This window comes from Chiloscyllium punctatum, chromosome 36 (assembly GCF_047496795.1).
Source record: "Chiloscyllium punctatum isolate Juve2018m chromosome 36, sChiPun1.3, whole genome shotgun sequence".
NCBI lineage: Eukaryota > Metazoa > Chordata > Chondrichthyes > Orectolobiformes > Hemiscylliidae > Chiloscyllium > Chiloscyllium punctatum.
Window position 1 is genome coordinate 28,272,172 of NC_092774.1, and position 18,417 is coordinate 28,290,588.

General features: G+C 46.7%; 1 protein-coding gene and 5 non-coding genes across 6 annotated transcripts in view; all 6 read left to right on the forward strand.

Moving 5' to 3' along the window:
• Window positions 1–18,417, forward strand: part of LOC140460302 (uncharacterized) — a 251,439-nt gene that overhangs the window by 121,147 nt on the left and 111,875 nt on the right. The window lies entirely within an intron of this gene.
• Window positions 2,678–2,751, forward strand: trnan-guu (transfer RNA asparagine (anticodon GUU)). Its single transcript has one exon. It is a non-coding gene; the product is annotated as a tRNA-Asn (tRNA).
• trnan-guu (transfer RNA asparagine (anticodon GUU)) lies at window positions 6,038–6,111 on the forward strand. The gene has a single exon. It is a non-coding gene; the product is annotated as a tRNA-Asn (tRNA).
• On the forward strand, window positions 9,398–9,471 carry trnan-guu (transfer RNA asparagine (anticodon GUU)). Its single transcript has one exon. It is a non-coding gene; the product is annotated as a tRNA-Asn (tRNA).
• trnan-guu (transfer RNA asparagine (anticodon GUU)) lies at window positions 12,758–12,831 on the forward strand. Its single transcript has one exon. It is a non-coding gene; the product is annotated as a tRNA-Asn (tRNA).
• On the forward strand, window positions 16,118–16,191 carry trnan-guu (transfer RNA asparagine (anticodon GUU)). The gene has a single exon. It is a non-coding gene; the product is annotated as a tRNA-Asn (tRNA).

Genomic DNA, 18,417 nt, shown 5'->3' on the forward strand with positions numbered 1-18,417 from the left:
GGGAAAAATATTTCACTCAAATTGGGACTGGTGGGAATCTGCAACCCACTGCCTGTTCGGGTGGAACAAGCAGATACCCGCAGAGCTTCTTTTGAGGCTATGAGCAAAGTGTTTGGAAATGAGACTAGAACAGTGAGGTGCTTGAAATCGTGATCGAAATGAAGCAGGCACCTGAGGACAAGGGTGTTTCCTTTGCCAGTGAAAGATACTGCTTCACCAAGTTGGGCCTGTGGAAGGGAATCAGTGACGGTGATTATCTTTGGTTGTTCGCCTTGTGAATGAACCCATTGCTGCGCATGTCCGTGCTAACGTCAGAACTCTGCAGCATGGTGGCGTGAGATACGCACAGGGCCGGGGCCAATGGATGATGCATCTGACTCCACCTCCCTGTTTGAAATGCAGCTCACAGCTTCTTCACACACCCCAATTAATCTTTCTCATTGTCCTGTAGCCGGCATACGGTTTGAATTCCCGATCTGCGGGAATGAGAATCCTTTCACTGTCTCGCGTCAGTAAATGTCCCTGAGAACATCTGAGTCAACTCACAGCGCAGTCATATGAGGGGAAGCTGAAATAGCCCCACATGCTGCTCACGGGCACATTTTATTCTCCCCAACTCAACGCCTCAAACACTGCGGCTCCTGGGAGTGGAAAAGAAACAATCACCAAAACCCAGTCCAAGCTCTGTGAATCTTCAGAAAATCAGCAAACGTTCATCCCTTCGGATTTTCTATCCTGGGCTGACAGGGATGGGTTTTGTCACTCTTTTGTAGGACATTGCAAGTGGATGTTTTGCAAACATGCACTACAATGCAATCTGATTAATCAGGACCTGGATGTTTTCGGTCTTTGAATGTATGTGTTGTGCTCCAGAACTTTGCTGTTCACAGTTTATAATACTTATCTTCCCAGTCCCCTGTATCACTTGTCGAAAATGTTTAATTTGTGTCTTGTAATCCTTTCACTGTCTGCTAATGAGGATAGCGTTTCCGTGTTTTACCTAAATTATCTTGACCTTGCATACCTCAAGCCTCAAGCGAATTTCACGAGAAACCTTCTCCAGTTCAAAAGCCAACTGTTCATGATGGCTCTGTTCCTTGTCACGTGTCCAATTTCAGATCGATGTTGTTAATGTCCCTTCTACTCCTTCAGATCCAGGTTTCGCTCACAGGGCTAGAACAGAACTGTCACCAAATACATTTACCAATCTACGTTCATCCTATCGATTGTATTAGCATCATCAACACTTCTCATCAAAATAACTCGAGAGACTTTCATCACAATTTTCTGTGAACAGTCATACATTAGCTTTGCTGAATGAACCCCAAATTTCTTGAAGTGGCTCCTTATTTTCGGCCCTGATTATTAATCTCTCTACGCATGGGAATGGATCCTTCCCAGCCGCTCTATCTCTCATCAATGTGTGTAGTTCAATTCGATCTCCCATCAGCCTCCTCTGTCCTGATCAAATCCAGGGCAACAGGAACCGTTGGGGCTATGGCGCGGACAGGACAATCCCAATACTCACCTTTCCTGTTAGAACTATTCCATGAGAAAGTTTAGACCACAACTTTGGGCGTGTAGTTGTGGCCGAACACTTAAGGTGTTGGCGTAGAGATCCTTTGGGGCTCCCCGCCCAGGGTGGTAACCTGCTGGCTATGATTTCTTCGCTGGCGATTTTAAATGACTTCCTGTTGGTTGCATTATCGCTCAAACTTCACAAAACCCGTCTCAATAAAGACCCGTTTTCTCATGTCTGGGAATTGATTGCCATGCAGGAAACTCGGGTTCTGAACAAACAACGTACCAGACTCACAACGTCAGCTCTGTTTCCCTTTCCACAGATGCTGCTCGACCCGTTGGCTTTCTGCAGTATTCTCTGTGTTTATTAGGCACAAGTGCTGCTTTTCATTCAAGAACTTCAATCCCTGTCCTCTGGTAACTGACTCTGGTCAGTGGCAATTGGTTCTTCTGATCATTAAACTGCCCATTCCCACCGCTTCTTCCTCCATCGTGACCAACAGCCCCAGGAAATCTCCAGTTTTCCTTCTTTGCTCCAAAGCGAACATTCTCCATCTTGGGAATGTCTCCCCAAAATGGAAATTCCTCATCCCTGGACATGAGGCAAGGCGTACAATTGGAAGAGATTTTGGCAAAATATTGTCAGTTAGGAAATGGAAAAATGTTCAAATGTTCATGAAGCAACACAGAAATCCCAGTCTCCAGCTTTGTGAACCTTTAGAAACACTTTGCGAAGCGGATTTCGAGGAGAATGAAAGATGACCGGTCCGATTGAGCAGAGACAGTCCAGACACCGTCCCCTTGTTGACGAGGCCGGGAGGTTGACTCTGATGTTCTTGGCACATGAACTGATCTGAGACAATGAAAGAATTGTCGTTCCTGCACATCATGAATTCAATCCCCTTCTCCCCTGCGAGCCAACGAGAGAACTCGGGAACAGGCAAAACACTGAAAGGCTGGAAGGGCGACGGCCCCGGAGTAAGAAAGCTAGTTCCTCGTGACATGGATGTGTCTGCAGACTGTCCCCGGTATCTCCACAAGAGATCTCCCAGGCTTGATTATGGAAAAGTAAAACTGATAGACGACAATTGTAATTCTCGGCGGGGAGGCTGAATTATAAAATCACCAGGCGATGGTGCAGCCCAAGTCAGCGCCTGTCTCTGTGGCGCAATTGGTCAGCGCGTTCGGCTGTTAACCGAAAGGTTGGTGGTTCGAGCCCACCCAGGGGCGGTGTGTTCGCTGCCCTTCTTTGGCTTCGAAGCTGTGCGCTTATAATGGCGTCAGGAAAATTTTCCCCCAACGGAAATCTTCTCCACAAAGGGGTTTCTGAATTGAATTGATGTCTAACGGAAGGGACTGCGTTTGCTGAGAAGACGAGACCAAAAGAGAAACTAGGCAGGTTTGACAGTACCTGTCGGTGAAAACACAATTTTGAAATGTTGCCTCTGATTCTCTTTCCACAGATGTTGCCTGACCTGCTGAGTTCCTCCTGCAATTTCTAACTGAAAGTTCATTTCATCTTTTGGGGTGAAACACCGAAATATCTGCAAACACCATGTGCCGATATTTAACCCTTTCGAATCACTGTGAAGTGATTGGATTCAAACAAACTCTGCGATGATTCACTCTTTCTCAGCTCCATAGGCAGACAGGCCTGGGAAGTCAAGCTGTCAGTGTGGTTCTGTATTCGTGGGCCGAGTGGTTAATGCGATGTACATGAAATCCATTGCGGTTTCCCCTCGCAGGTGTGAACCCTGCCGAGTACAAAATGAGAAATGTCGTCGAAAAGAAAGGGAGCTTGCTCCCCGGCTTCTTCTTTAAGATTCAAATCAGTGGAGGGGGAAAAATATTTCACTCAAATTGGGACTGGTGGGAATCTGCAACCCACTGCCTGTTCGGGTGGAACAAGCAGATACCCGCAGAGCTTCTTTTGAGGCTATGAGAAAAGTGTTTGGAAATGAGACTAGAACAGTGAGGTGCTTGAAATCGTGATCGAAATGAAGCAGGCACCTGAGGACAAGGGTGTTTCCTTTGCCAGTGAAAGATACTGCTTCACCAAGTTGGGCCTGTGGAAGGGAATCAGTGACGGTGATTATCTTTGGTTGTTCGCCTTGTGAATGAACCCATTGCTGCGCATGTCCGTGCTAACGTCAGAACTCTGCAGCATGGTGGCGTGAGATACGCACAGGGCCGGGGCCAATGGATGATGCATCTGACTCCACCTCCCTGTTTGAAATGCAGCTCACAGCTTCTTCACACACCCCAATTAATCTTTCTCATTGTCCTGTAGCCGGCATACGGTTTGAATTCCCGATCTGCGGGAATGAGAATCCTTTCACTGTCTCGCGTCAGTAAATGTCCCTGAGAACATCTGAGTCAACTCACAGCGCAGTCATATGAGGGGAAGCTGAAATAGCCCCACATGCTGCTCACGGGCACATTTTATTCTCCCCAACTCAACGCCTCAAACACTGCGGCTCCTGGGAGTGGAAAAGAAACAATCACCAAAACCCAGTCCAAGCTCTGTGAATCTTCAGAAAATCAGCAAACGTTCATCCCTTCGGATTTTCTATCCTGGGCTGACAGGGATGGGTTTTGTCACTCTTTTGTAGGACATTGCAAGTGGATGTTTTGCAAACATGCACTACAATGCAATCTGATTAATCAGGACCTGGATGTTTTCGGTCTTTGAATGTATGTGTTGTGCTCCAGAACTTTGCTGTTCACAGTTTATAATACTTATCTTCCCAGTCCCCTGTATCACTTGTCGAAAATGTTTAATTTGTGTCTTGTAATCCTTTCACTGTCTGCTAATGAGGATAGCGTTTCCGTGTTTTACCTAAATTATCTTGACCTTGCATACCTCAAGCCTCAAGCGAATTTCACGAGAAACCTTCTCCAGTTCAAAAGCCAACTGTTCATGATGGCTCTGTTCCTTGTCACGTGTCCAATTTCAGATCGATGTTGTTAATGTCCCTTCTACTCCTTCAGATCCAGGTTTCGCTCACAGGGCTAGAACAGAACTGTCACCAAATACATTTACCAATCTACGTTCATCCTATCGATTGTATTAGCATCATCAACACTTCTCATCAAAATAACTCGAGAGACTTTCATCACAATTTTCTGTGAACAGTCATACATTAGCTTTGCTGAATGAACCCCAAATTTCTTGAAGTGGCTCCTTATTTTCGGCCCTGATTATTAATCTCTCTACGCATGGGAATGGATCCTTCCCAGCCGCTCTATCTCTCATCAATGTGTGTAGTTCAATTCGATCTCCCATCAGCCTCCTCTGTCCTGATCAAATCCAGGGCAACAGGAACCGTTGGGGCTATGGCGCGGACAGGACAATCCCAATACTCACCTTTCCTGTTAGAACTATTCCATGAGAAAGTTTAGACCACAACTTTGGGCGTGTAGTTGTGGCCGAACACTTAAGGTGTTGGCGTAGAGATCCTTTGGGGCTCCCCGCCCAGGGTGGTAACCTGCTGGCTATGATTTCTTCGCTGGCGATTTTAAATGACTTCCTGTTGGTTGCATTATCGCTCAAACTTCACAAAACCCGTCTCAATAAAGACCCGTTTTCTCATGTCTGGGAATTGATTGCCATGCAGGAAACTCGGGTTCTGAACAAACAACGTACCAGACTCACAACGTCAGCTCTGTTTCCCTTTCCACAGATGCTGCTCGACCCGTTGGCTTTCTGCAGTATTCTCTGTGTTTATTAGGCACAAGTGCTGCTTTTCATTCAAGAACTTCAATCCCTGTCCTCTGGTAACTGACTCTGGTCAGTGGCAATTGGTTCTTCTGATCATTAAACTGCCCATTCCCACCGCTTCTTCCTCCATCGTGACCAACAGCCCCAGGAAATCTCCAGTTTTCCTTCTTTGCTCCAAAGCGAACATTCTCCATCTTGGGAATGTCTCCCCAAAATGGAAATTCCTCATCCCTGGACATGAGGCAAGGCGTACAATTGGAAGAGATTTTGGCAAAATATTGTCAGTTAGGAAATGGAAAAATGTTCAAATGTTCATGAAGCAACACAGAAATCCCAGTCTCCAGCTTTGTGAACCTTTAGAAACACTTTGCGAAGCGGATTTCGAGGAGAATGAAAGATGACCGGTCCGATTGAGCAGAGACAGTCCAGACACCGTCCCCTTGTTGACGAGGCCGGGAGGTTGACTCTGATGTTCTTGGCACATGAACTGATCTGAGACAATGAAAGAATTGTCGTTCCTGCACATCATGAATTCAAACCCCTTCTCCCCTGCGAGCCAACGAGAGAACTCGGGAACAGGCAAAACACTGAAAGGCTGGAAGGGCGACGGCCCCGGAGTAAGAAAGCTAGTTCCTCGTGACATGGATGTGTCTGCAGACTGTCCCCGGTATCTCCACAAGAGATCTCCCAGGCTTGATTATGGAAAAGTAAAACTGATAGACGACAATTGTAATTCTCGGCGGGGAGGCTGAAGTATAAAATCACCAGGCGATGGTGCAGCCCAAATCAGCGCCTGTCTCTGTGGCGCAATTGGTCAGCGCGTTCGGCTGTTAACCGAAAGGTTGGTGGTTCGAGCCCACCCAGGGGCGGTGTGTTCGCTGCCCTTCTTTGGCTTCGAAGCTGTGCGCTTTTAATGGCGTCAGGAAAATTTTCCCCCAACGGAAATCTTCTCCACAAAGGGGTTTCTGAATTGAATTGATGTCTAACGGAAGGGACTGCGTTTGCTGAGAAGACGAGACCAAAAGAGAAACTAGGCAGGTTTGACAGTACCTGTCGGTGAAAACACAATTTTGAAATGTTGCCTCTGATTCTCTTTCCACAGATGTTGCCTGACCTGCTGAGTTCCTCCTGCAATTTCTAACTGAAAGTTCATTTCATCTTTTGGGGTGAAACACCGAAATATCTGCAAACACCATGTGCCGATATTTAACCCTTTCGAATCACTGTGAAGTGATTGGATTCAAACAAACTCTGCGATGATTCACTCTTTCTCAGCTCCACAGGCAGACAGGCCTGGGAAGTCAAGCTGTCAGTGTGGTTCTGTATTCGTGGGCCGAGTGGTTAATGCGATGTACATGAAATCCATTGCGGTTTCCCCTCGCAGGTGTGAACCCTGCCGAGTACAAAATGAGAAATGTCGTCGAAAAGAAAGGGAGCTTGCTCCCCGGCTTCTTCTTTAAGATTCAAATCAGTGGAGGGGGAAAAATATTTCACTCAAATTGGGACTGGTGGGAATCTGCAACCCACTGCCTGTTCGGGTGGAACAAGCAGATACCCGCAGAGCTTCTTTTGAGGCTATGAGCAAAGTGTTTGGAAATGAGACTAGAACAGTGAGGTGCTTGAAATCGTGATCGAAATGAAGCAGGCACCTGAGGACAAGGGTGTTTCCTTTGCCAGTGAAAGATACTGCTTCACCAAGTTGGGCCTGTGGAAGGGAATCAGTGACGGTGATTATCTTTGGTTGTTCGCCTTGTGAATGAACCCATTGCTGCGCATGTCCGTGCAAACGTCAGAACTCTGCAGCATGGTGGCGTGAGATACGCACAGGGCCGGGGCCAATGGATGATGCATCTGACTCCACCTCCCTGTTTGAAATGCAGCTCACAGCTTCTTCACACACCCCAATTAATCTTTCTCATTGTCCTGTAGCCGGCATACGGTTTGAATTCCCGATCTGCGGGAATGAGAATCCTTTCACTGTCTCGCGTCAGTAAATGTCCCTGAGAACATCTGAGTCAACTCACAGCGCAGTCATATGAGGGGAAGCTGAAATAGCCCCACATGCTGCTCACGGGCACATTTTATTCTCCCCAACTCAACGCCTCAAACACTGCGGCTCCTGGGAGTGGAAAAGAAACAATCACCAAAACCCAGTCCAAGCTCTGTGAATCTTCAGAAAATCAGCAAACGTTCATCCCTTCGGATTTTCTATCCTGGGCTGACAGGGATGGGTTTTGTCACTCTTTTGTAGGACATTGCAAGTGGATGTTTTGCAAACATGCACTACAATGCAATCTGATTAATCAGGACCTGGATGTTTTCGGTCTTTGAATGTATGTGTTGTGCTCCAGAACTTTGCTGTTCACAGTTTATAATACTTATCTTCCCAGTCCCCTGTATCACTTGTCGAAAATGTTTAATTTGTGTCTTGTAATCCTTTCACTGTCTGCTAATGAGGATAGCGTTTCCGTGTTTTACCTAAATTATCTTGACCTTGCATACCTCAAGCCTCAAGCGAATTTCACGAGAAACCTTCTCCAGTTCAAAAGCCAACTGTTCATGATGGCTCTGTTCCTTGTCACGTGTCCAATTTCAGATCGATGTTGTTAATGTCCCTTCTACTCCTTCAGATCCAGGTTTCGCTCACAGGGCTAGAACAGAACTGTCACCAAATACATTTACCAATCTACGTTCATCCTATCGATTGTATTAGCATCATCAACACTTCTCATCAAAATAACTCGAGAGACTTTCATCACAATTTTCTGTGAACAGTCATACATTAGCTTTGCTGAATGAACCCCAAATTTCTTGAAGTGGCTCCTTATTTTCGGCCCTGATTATTAATCTCTCTACGCATGGGAATGGATCCTTCCCAGCCGCTCTATCTCTCATCAATGTGTGTAGTTCAATTCGATCTCCCATCAGCCTCCTCTGTCCTGATCAAATCCAGGGCAACAGGAACCGTTGGGGCTATGGCGCGGACAGGACAATCCCAATACTCACCTTTCCTGTTAGAACTATTCCATGAGAAAGTTTAGACCACAACTTTGGGCGTGTAGTTGTGGCCGAACACTTAAGGTGTTGGCGTAGAGATCCTTTGGGGCTCCCCGCCCAGGGTGGTAACCTGCTGGCTATGATTTCTTCGCTGGCGATTTTAAATGACTTCCTGTTGGTTGCATTATCGCTCAAACTTCACAAAACCCGTCTCAATAAAGACCCGTTTTCTCATGTCTGGGAATTGATTGCCATGCAGGAAACTCGGGTTCTGAACAAACAACGTACCAGACTCACAACGTCAGCTCTGTTTCCCTTTCCACAGATGCTGCTCGACCCGTTGGCTTTCTGCAGTATTCTCTGTGTTTATTAGGCACAAGTGCTGCTTTTCATTCAAGAACTTCAATCCCTGTCCTCTGGTAACTGACTCTGGTCAGTGGCAATTGGTTCTTCTGATCATTAAACTGCCCATTCCCACCGCTTCTTCCTCCATCGTGACCAACAGCCCCAGGAAATCTCCAGTTTTCCTTCTTTGCTCCAAAGCGAACATTCTCCATCTTGGGAATGTCTCCCCAAAATGGAAATTCCTCATCCCTGGACATGAGGCAAGGCGTACAATTGGAAGAGATTTTGGCAAAATATTGTCAGTTAGGAAATGGAAAAATGTTCAAATGTTCATGAAGCAACACAGAAATCCCAGTCTCCAGCTTTGTGAACCTTTAGAAACACTTTGCGAAGCGGATTTCGAGGAGAATGAAAGATGACCGGTCCGATTGAGCAGAGACAGTCCAGACACCGTCCCCTTGTTGACGAGGCCGGGAGGTTGACTCTGATGTTCTTGGCACATGAACTGATCTGAGACAATGAAAGAATTGTCGTTCCTGCACATCATGAATTCAAACCCCTTCTCCCCTGCGAGCCAACGAGAGAACTCGGGAACAGGCAAAACACTGAAAGGCTGGAAGGGCGACGGCCCCGGAGTAAGAAAGCTAGTTCCTCGTGACATGGATGTGTCTGCAGACTGTCCCCGGTATCTCCACAAGAGATCTCCCAGGCTTGATTATGGAAAAGTAAAACTGATAGACGACAATTGTAATTCTCGGCGGGGAGGCTGAAGTATAAAATCACCAGGCGATGGTGCAGCCCAAGTCAGCGCCTGTCTCTGTGGCGCAATTGGTCAGCGCGTTCGGCTGTTAACCGAAAGGTTGGTGGTTCGAGCCCACCCAGGGGCGGTGTGTTCGCTGCCCTTCTTTGGCTTCGAAGCTGTGCGCTTTTAATGGCGTCAGGAAAATTTTCCCCCAACGGAAATCTTCTCCACAAAGGGGTTTCTGAATTGAATTGATGTCTAACGGAAGGGACTGCGTTTGCTGAGAAGACGAGACCAAAAGAGAAACTAGGCAGGTTTGACAGTACCTGTCGGTGAAAACACAATTTTGAAATGTTGCCTCTGATTCTCTTTCCACAGATGTTGCCTGACCTGCTGAGTTCCTCCTGCAATTTCTAACTGAAAGTTCATTTCATCTTTTGGGGTGAAACACCGAAATATCTGCAAACACCATGTGCCGATATTTAACCCTTTCGAATCACTGTGAAGTGATTGGATTCAAACAAACTCTGCGATGATTCACTCTTTCTCAGCTCCATAGGCAGACAGGCCTGGGAAGTCAAGCTGTCAGTGTGGTTCTGTATTCGTGGGCCGAGTGGTTAATGCGATGTACATGAAATCCATTGCGGTTTCCCCTCGCAGGTGTGAACCCTGCCGAGTACAAAATGAGAAATGTCGTCGAAAAGAAAGGGAGCTTGCTCCCCGGCTTCTTCTTTAAGATTCAAATCAGTGGAGGGGGGAGAATATTTCACTCAAATTGGGACTGGTGGGAATCTACAACCCACTGCCTGTTCGGGTGGAGCAAGCAGATACCCGCAGAGCTTCTTTTGAGGCTATGAGCAAAGTGTTTGGAAATGAGACTAGAACAGTGAGGTGCTTGAAATCGTGATCGAAATGAAGCAGGCACCTGAGGACAAGGGTGTTTCCTTTGCCAGTGAAAGATACTGCTTCACCAAGTTGGGCCTGTGGAAGGGAATCAGTGACGGTGATTATCTTTGGTTGTTCGCCTTGTGAATGAACCCATTGCTGCGCATGTCCGTGCAAACGTCAGAACTCTGCAGCATGGTGGCGTGAGATACGCACAGGGCCGGGGCCAATGGATGATGCATCTGACTCCACCTCCCTGTTTGAAATGCAGCTCACAGCTTCTTCACACACCCCAATTAATCTTTCTCATTGTCCTGTAGCCGGCATACGGTTTGAATTCCCGATCTGCGGGAATGAGAATCCTTTCACTGTCTCGCGTCAGTAAATGTCCCTGAGAACATCTGAGTCAACTCACAGCGCAGTCATATGAGGGGAAGCTGAAATAGCCCCACATGCTGCTCACGGGCACATTTTATTCTCCCCAACTCAACGCCTCAAACACTGCGGCTCCTGGGAGTGGAAAAGAAACAATCACCAAAACCCAGTCCAAGCTCTGTGAATCTTCAGAAAATCAGCAAACGTTCATCCCTTCGGATTTTCTATCCTGGGCTGACAGGGATGGGTTTTGTCACTCTTTTGTAGGACATTGCAAGTGGATGTTTTGCAAACATGCACTACAATGCAATCTGATTAATCAGGACCTGGATGTTTTCGGTCTTTGAATGTATGTGTTGTGCTCCAGAACTTTGCTGTTCACAGTTTATAATACTTATCTTCCCAGTCCCCTGTATCACTTGTCGAAAATGTTTAATTTGTGTCTTGTAATCCTTTCACTGTCTGCTAATGAGGATAGCGTTTCCGTGTTTTACCTAAATTATCTTGACCTTGCATACCTCAAGCCTCAAGCGAATTTCACGAGAAACCTTCTCCAGTTCAAAAGCCAACTGTTCATGATGGCTCTGTTCCTTGTCACGTGTCCAATTTCAGATCGATGTTGTTAATGTCCCTTCTACTCCTTCAGATCCAGGTTTCGCTCACAGGGCTAGAACAGAACTGTCACCAAATACATTTACCAATCTACGTTCATCCTATCGATTGTATTAGCATCATCAACACTTCTCATCAAAATAACTCGAGAGACTTTCATCACAATTTTCTGTGAACAGTCATACATTAGCTTTGCTGAATGAACCCCAAATTTCTTGAAGTGGCTCCTTATTTTCGGCCCTGATTATTAATCTCTCTACGCATGGGAATGGATCCTTCCCAGCCGCTCTATCTCTCATCAATGTGTGTAGTTCAATTCGATCTCCCATCAGCCTCCTCTGTCCTGATCAAATCCAGGGCAACAGGAACCGTTGGGGCTATGGCGCGGACAGGACAATGCCAATACTCACCTTTCCTGTTAGAACTATTCCATGAGAAAGTTTAGACCACAACTTTGGGCGTGTAGTTGTGGCCGAACACTTAAGGTGTTGGCGTAGAGATCCTTTGGGGCTCCCCGCCCAGGGTGGTAACCTGCTGGCTATGATTTCTTCGCTGGCGATTTTAAATGACTTCCTGTTGGTTGCATTATCGCTCAAACTTCACAAAACCCGTCTCAATAAAGACCCGTTTTCTCATGTCTGGGAATTGATTGCCATGCAGGAAACTCGGGTTCTGAACAAACAACGTACCAGACTCACAACGTCAGCTCTGTTTCCCTTTCCACAGATGCTGCTCGACCCGTTGGCTTTCTGCAGTATTCTCTGTGTTTATTAGGCACAAGTGCTGCTTTTCATTCAAGAACTTCAATCCCTGTCCTCTGGTAACTGACTCTGGTCAGTGGCAATTGGTTCTTCTGATCATTAAACTGCCCATTCCCACCGCTTCTTCCTCCATCGTGACCAACAGCCCCAGGAAATCTCCAGTTTTCCTTCTTTGCTCCAAAGCGAACATTCTCCATCTTGGGAATGTCTCCCCAAAATGGAAATTCCTCATCCCTGGACATGAGGCAAGGCGTACAATTGGAAGAGATTTTGGCAAAATATTGTCAGTTAGGAAATGGAAAAATGTTCAAATGTTCATGAAGCAACACAGAAATCCCAGTCTCCAGCTTTGTGAACCTTTAGAAACACTTTGCGAAGCGGATTTCGAGGAGAATGAAAGATGACCGGTCCGATTGAGCAGAGACAGTCCAGACACCGTCCCCTTGTTGACGAGGCCGGGAGGTTGACTCTGATGTTCTTGGCACATGAACTGATCTGAGACAATGAAAGAATTGTCGTTCCTGCACATCATGAATTCAATCCCCTTCTCCCCTGCGAGCCAACGAGAGAACTCGGGAACAGGCAAAACACTGAAAGGCTGGAAGGGCGACGGCCCCGGAGTAAGAAAGCTAGTTCCTCGTGACATGGATGTGTCTGCAGACTGTCCCCGGTATCTCCACAAGAGATCTCCCAGGCTTGATTATGGAAAAGTAAAACTGATAGACGACAATTGTAATTCTCGGCGGGGAGGCTGAATTATAAAATCACCAGGCGATGGTGCAGCCCAAGTCAGCGCCTGTCTCTGTGGCGCAATTGGTCAGCGCGTTCGGCTGTTAACCGAAAGGTTGGTGGTTCGAGCCCACCCAGGGGCGGTGTGTTCGCTGCCCTTCTTTGGCTTCGAAGCTGTGCGCTTATAATGGCGTCAGGAAAATTTTCCCCCAACGGAAATCTTCTCCACAAAGGGGTTTCTGAATTGAATTGATGTCTAACGGAAGGGACTGCGTTTGCTGAGAAGACGAGACCAAAAGAGAAACTAGGCAGGTTTGACAGTACCTGTCGGTGAAAACACAATTTTGAAATGTTGCCTCTGATTCTCTTTCCACAGATGTTGCCTGACCTGCTGAGTTCCTCCTGCAATTTCTAACTGAAAGTTCATTTCATCTTTTGGGGTGAAACACCGAAATATCTGCAAACACCATGTGCCGATATTTAACCCTTTCGAATCACTGTGAAGTGATTGGATTCAAACAAACTCTGCGATGATTCACTCTTTCTCAGCTCCATAGGCAGACAGGCCTGGGAAGTCAAGCTGTCAGTGTGGTTCTGTATTCGTGGGCCGAGTGGTTAATGCGATGTACATGAAATCCATTGCGGTTTCCCCTCGCAGGTGTGAACCCTGCCGAGTACAAAATGAGAAATGTCGTCGAAAAGAAAGGGAGCTTGCTCCCCGGCTTCTTCTTTAAGATTCAAATCAGTGGAGGGGGAAAAATATTTCACTCAAATTGGGACTGGTGGGAATCTGCAACCCACTGCCTGTTCGGGTGGAACAAGCAGATACCCGCAGAGCTTCTTTTGAGGCTATGAGCAAAGTGTTTGGAAATGAGACTAGAACAGTGAGGTGCTTGAAATCGTGATCGAAATGAAGCAGGCACCTGAGGACAAGGGTGTTTCCTTTGCCAGTGAAAGATACTGCTTCACCAAGTTGGGCCTGTGGAAGGGAATCAGTGACGGTGATTATCTTTGGTTGTTCGCCTTGTGAATGAACCCATTGCTGCGCATGTCCGTGCAAACGTCAGAACTCTGCAGCATGGTGGCGTGAGATACGCACAGGGCCGGGGCCAATGGATGATGCATCTGACTCCACCTCCCTGTTTGAAATGCAGCTCACAGCTTCTTCACACACCCCAATTAATCTTTCTCATTGTCCTGTAGCCGGCATACGGTTTGAATTCCCGATCTGCGGGAATGAGAATCCTTTCACTGTCTCGCGTCAGTAAATGTCCCTGAGAACATCTGAGTCAACTCACAGCGCAGTCATATGAGGGGAAGCTGAAATAGCCCCACATGCTGCTCACGGGCACATTTTATTCTCCCCAACTCAACGCCTCAAACACTGCGGCTCCTGGGAGTGGAAAAGAAACAATCACCAAAACCCAGTCCAAGCTCTGTGAATCTTCAGAAAATCAGCAAACGTTCATCCCTTCGGATTTTCTATCCTGGGCTGACAGGGATGGGTTTTGTCACTCTTTTGTAGGACATTGCAAGTGGATGTTTTGCAAACATGCACTACAATGCAATCTGATTAATCAGGACCTGGATGTTTTCGGTCTTTGAATGTATGTGTTGTGCTCCAGAACTTTGCTGTTCACAGTTTATAATACTTATCTTCCCAGTCCCCTGTATCACTTGTCGAAAATGTTTAATTTGTGTCTTGTAATCCTTTCACTGTCTGCTAATGAGGATAGCGTTTCCGTGTTTTACCTAAATTATCTTGACCTTGCATACCTCAAGCCTCAAGCGAATTTCACGAGAAACCTTCTCCAGTTCAAAAGCCAACTGTTCATGATGGCTCTGTTCCTTGTCACGTGTCCAATTTCAGATCGATGTTGTTAATGTCCCTTCTACTCCTTCAGATCCAGGTTTCGCTCACAGGGCTAGAACAGAACTGTCACCAAATACATTTACCAATCTACGTTCATCCTATCGATTGTATTAGCATCATCAACACTTCTCATCAAAATAACTCGAGAGACTTTCATCACAATTTTCTGTGAACAGTCATACATTAGCTTTGCTGAATGAACCCCAAATTTCTTGAAGTGGCTCCTTATTTTCGGCCCTGATTATTAATCTCTCTACGCATGGGAATGGATCCTTCCCAGCCGCTCTATCTCTCATCAATGTGTGTAGTTCAATTCGATCTCCCATCAGCCTCCTCTGTCCTGATCAAATCCAGGGCAACAGGAACCGTTGGGGCTATGGCGCGGACAGGACAATCCCAATACTCACCTTTCCTGTTAGAACTATTCCATGAGAAAGTTTAGACCACAACTTTGGGCGTGTAGTTGTGGCCGAACACTTAAGGTGTTGGCGTAGAGATCCTTTGGGGCTCCCCGCCCAGGGTGGTAACCTGCTGGCTATGATTTCTTCGCTGGCGATTTTAAATGACTTCCTGTTGGTTGCATTATCGCTCAAACTTCACAAAACCCGTCTCAATAAAGACCCGTTTTCTCATGTCTGGGAATTGATTGCCATGCAGGAAACTCGGGTTCTGAACAAACAACGTACCAGACTCACAACGTCAGCTCTGTTTCCCTTTCCACAGATGCTGCTCGACCCGTTGGCTTTCTGCAGTATTCTCTGTGTTTATTAGGCACAAGTGCTGCTTTTCATTCAAGAACTTCAATCCCTGTCCTCTGGTAACTGACTCTGGTCAGTGGCAATTGGTTCTTCTGATCATTAAACTGCCCATTCCCACCGCTTCTTCCTCCATCGTGACCAACAGCCCCAGGAAATCTCCAGTTTTCCTTCTTTGCTCCAAAGCGAACATTCTCCATCTTGGGAATGTCTCCCCAAAATGGAAATTCCTCATCCCTGGACATGAGGCAAGGCGTACAATTGGAAGAGATTTTGGCAAAATATTGTCAGTTAGGAAATGGAAAAATGTTCAAATGTTCATGAAGCAACACAGAAATCCCAGTCTCCAGCTTTGTGAACCTTTAGAAACACTTTGCGAAGCGGATTTCGAGGAGAATGAAAGATGACCGGTCCGATTGAGCAGAGACAGTCCAGACACCGTCCCCTTGTTGACGAGGCCGGGAGGTTGACTCTGATGTTCTTGGCACATGAACTGATCTGAGACAATGAAAGAATTGTCGTTCCTGCACATCATGAATTCAAACCCCTTCTCCCCTGCGAGCCAACGAGAGAACTCGGGAACAGGCAAAACACTGAAAGGCTGGAAGGGCGACGGCCCCGGAGTAAGAAAGCTAGTTCCTCGTGACATGGATGTGTCTGCAGACTGTCCCCGGTATCTCCACAAGAGATCTCCCAGGCTTGATTATGGAAAAGTAAAACTGATAGACGACAATTGTAATTCTCGGCGGGGAGGCTGAAGTATAAAATCACCAGGCGATGGTGCAGCCCAAGTCAGCGCCTGTCTCTGTGGCGCAATTGGTCAGCGCGTTCGGCTGTTAACCGAAAGGTTGGTGGTTCGAGCCCACCCAGGGGCGGTGTGTTCGCTGCCCTTCTTTGGCTTCGAAGCTGTGCGCTTTTAATGGCGTCAGGAAAATTTTCCCCCAACGGAAATCTTCTCCACAAAGGGGTTTCTGAATTGAATTGATGTCTAACGGAAGGGACTGCGTTTGCTGAGAAGACGAGACCAAAAGAGAAACTAGGCAGGTTTGACAGTACCTGTCGGTGAAAACACAATTTTGAAATGTTGCCTCTGATTCTCTTTCCACAGATGTTGCCTGACCTGCTGAGTTCCTCCTGCAATTTCTAACTGAAAGTTCATTTCATCTTTTGGGGTGAAACACCGAAATATCTGCAAACACCATGTGCCGATATTTAACCCTTTCGAATCACTGTGAAGTGATTGGATTCAAACAAACTCTGCGATGATTCACTCTTTCTCAGCTCCATAGGCAGACAGGCCTGGGAAGTCAAGCTGTCAGTGTGGTTCTGTATTCGTGGGCCGAGTGGTTAATGCGATGTACATGAAATCCATTGCGGTTTCCCCTCGCAGGTGTGAACCCTGCCGAGTACAAAATGAGAAATGTCGTCGAAAAGAAAGGGAGCTTGCTCCCCGGCTTCTTCTTTAAGATTCAAATCAGTGGAGGGGGAAAAATATTTCACTCAAATTGGGACTGGTGGGAATCTGCAACCCACTGCCTGTTCGGGTGGAACAAGCAGATACCCGCAGAGCTTCTTTTGAGGCTATGAGCAAAGTGTTTGGAAATGAGACTAGAACAGTGAGGTGCTTGAAATCGTGATCGAAATGAAGCAGGCACCTGAGGACAAGGGTGTTTCCTTTGCCAGTGAAAGATACTGCTTCACCAAGTTGGGCCTGTGGAAGGGAATCAGTGACGGTGATTATCTTTGGTTGTTCGCCTTGTGAATGAACCCATTGCTGCGCATGTCCGTGCTAACGTCAGAACTCTGCAGCATGGTGGCGTGAGATACGCACAGGGCCGGGGCCAATGGATGATGCATCTGACTCCACCTCCCTGTTTGAAATGCAGCTCACAGCTTCTTCACACACCCCAATTAATCTTTCTCATTGTCCTGTAGCCGGCATACGGTTTGAATTCCCGATCTGCGGGAATGAGAATCCTTTCACTGTCTCGCGTCAGTAAATGTCCCTGAGAACATCTGAGTCAACTCACAGCGCAGTCATATGAGGGGAAGCTGAAATAGCCCCACATGCTGCTCACGGGCACATTTTATTCTCCCCAACTCAACGCCTCAAACACTGCGGCTCCTGGGAGTGGAAAAGAAACAATCACCAAAACCCAGTCCAAGCTCTGTGAATCTTCAGAAAATCAGCAAACGTTCATCCCTTCGGATTTTCTATCCTGGGCTGACAGGGATGGGTTTTGTCACTCTTTTGTAGGACATTGCAAGTGGATGTTTTGCAAACATGCACTACAATGCAATCTGATTAATCAGGACCTGGATGTTTTCGGTCTTTGAATGTATGTGTTGTGCTCCAGAACTTTGCTGTTCACAGTTTATAATACTTATCTTCCCAGTCCCCTGTATCACTTGTCGAAAATGTTTAATTTGTGTCTTGTAATCCTTTCACTGTCTGCTAATGAGGATAGCGTTTCCGTGTTTTACCTAAATTATCTTGACCTTGCATACCTCAAGCCTCAAGCGAATTTCACGAGAAACCTTCTCCAGTTCAAAAGCCAACTGTTCATGATGGCTCTGTTCCTTGTCACGTGTCCAATTTCAGATCGATGTTGTTAATGTCCCTTCTACTCCTTCAGATCCAGGTTTCGCTCACAGGGCTAGAACAGAACTGTCACCAAATACATTTACCAATCTACGTTCATCCTATCGATTGTATTAGCATCATCAACACTTCTCATCAAAATAACTCGAGAGACTTTCATCACAATTTTCTGTGAACAGTCATACATTAGCTTTGCTGAATGAACCCCAAATTTCTTGAAGTGGCTCCTTATTTTCGGCCCTGATTATTAATCTCTCTACGCATGGGAATGGATCCTTCCCAGCCGCTCTATCTCTCATCAATGTGTGTAGTTCAATTCGATCTCCCATCAGCCTCCTCTGTCCTGATCAAATCCAGGGCAACAGGAACCGTTGGGGCTATGGCGCGGACAGGACAATCCCAATACTCACCTTTCCTGTTAGAACTATTCCATGAGAAAGTTTAGACCACAACTTTGGGCGTGTAGTTGTGGCCGAACACTTAAGGTGTTGGCGTAGAG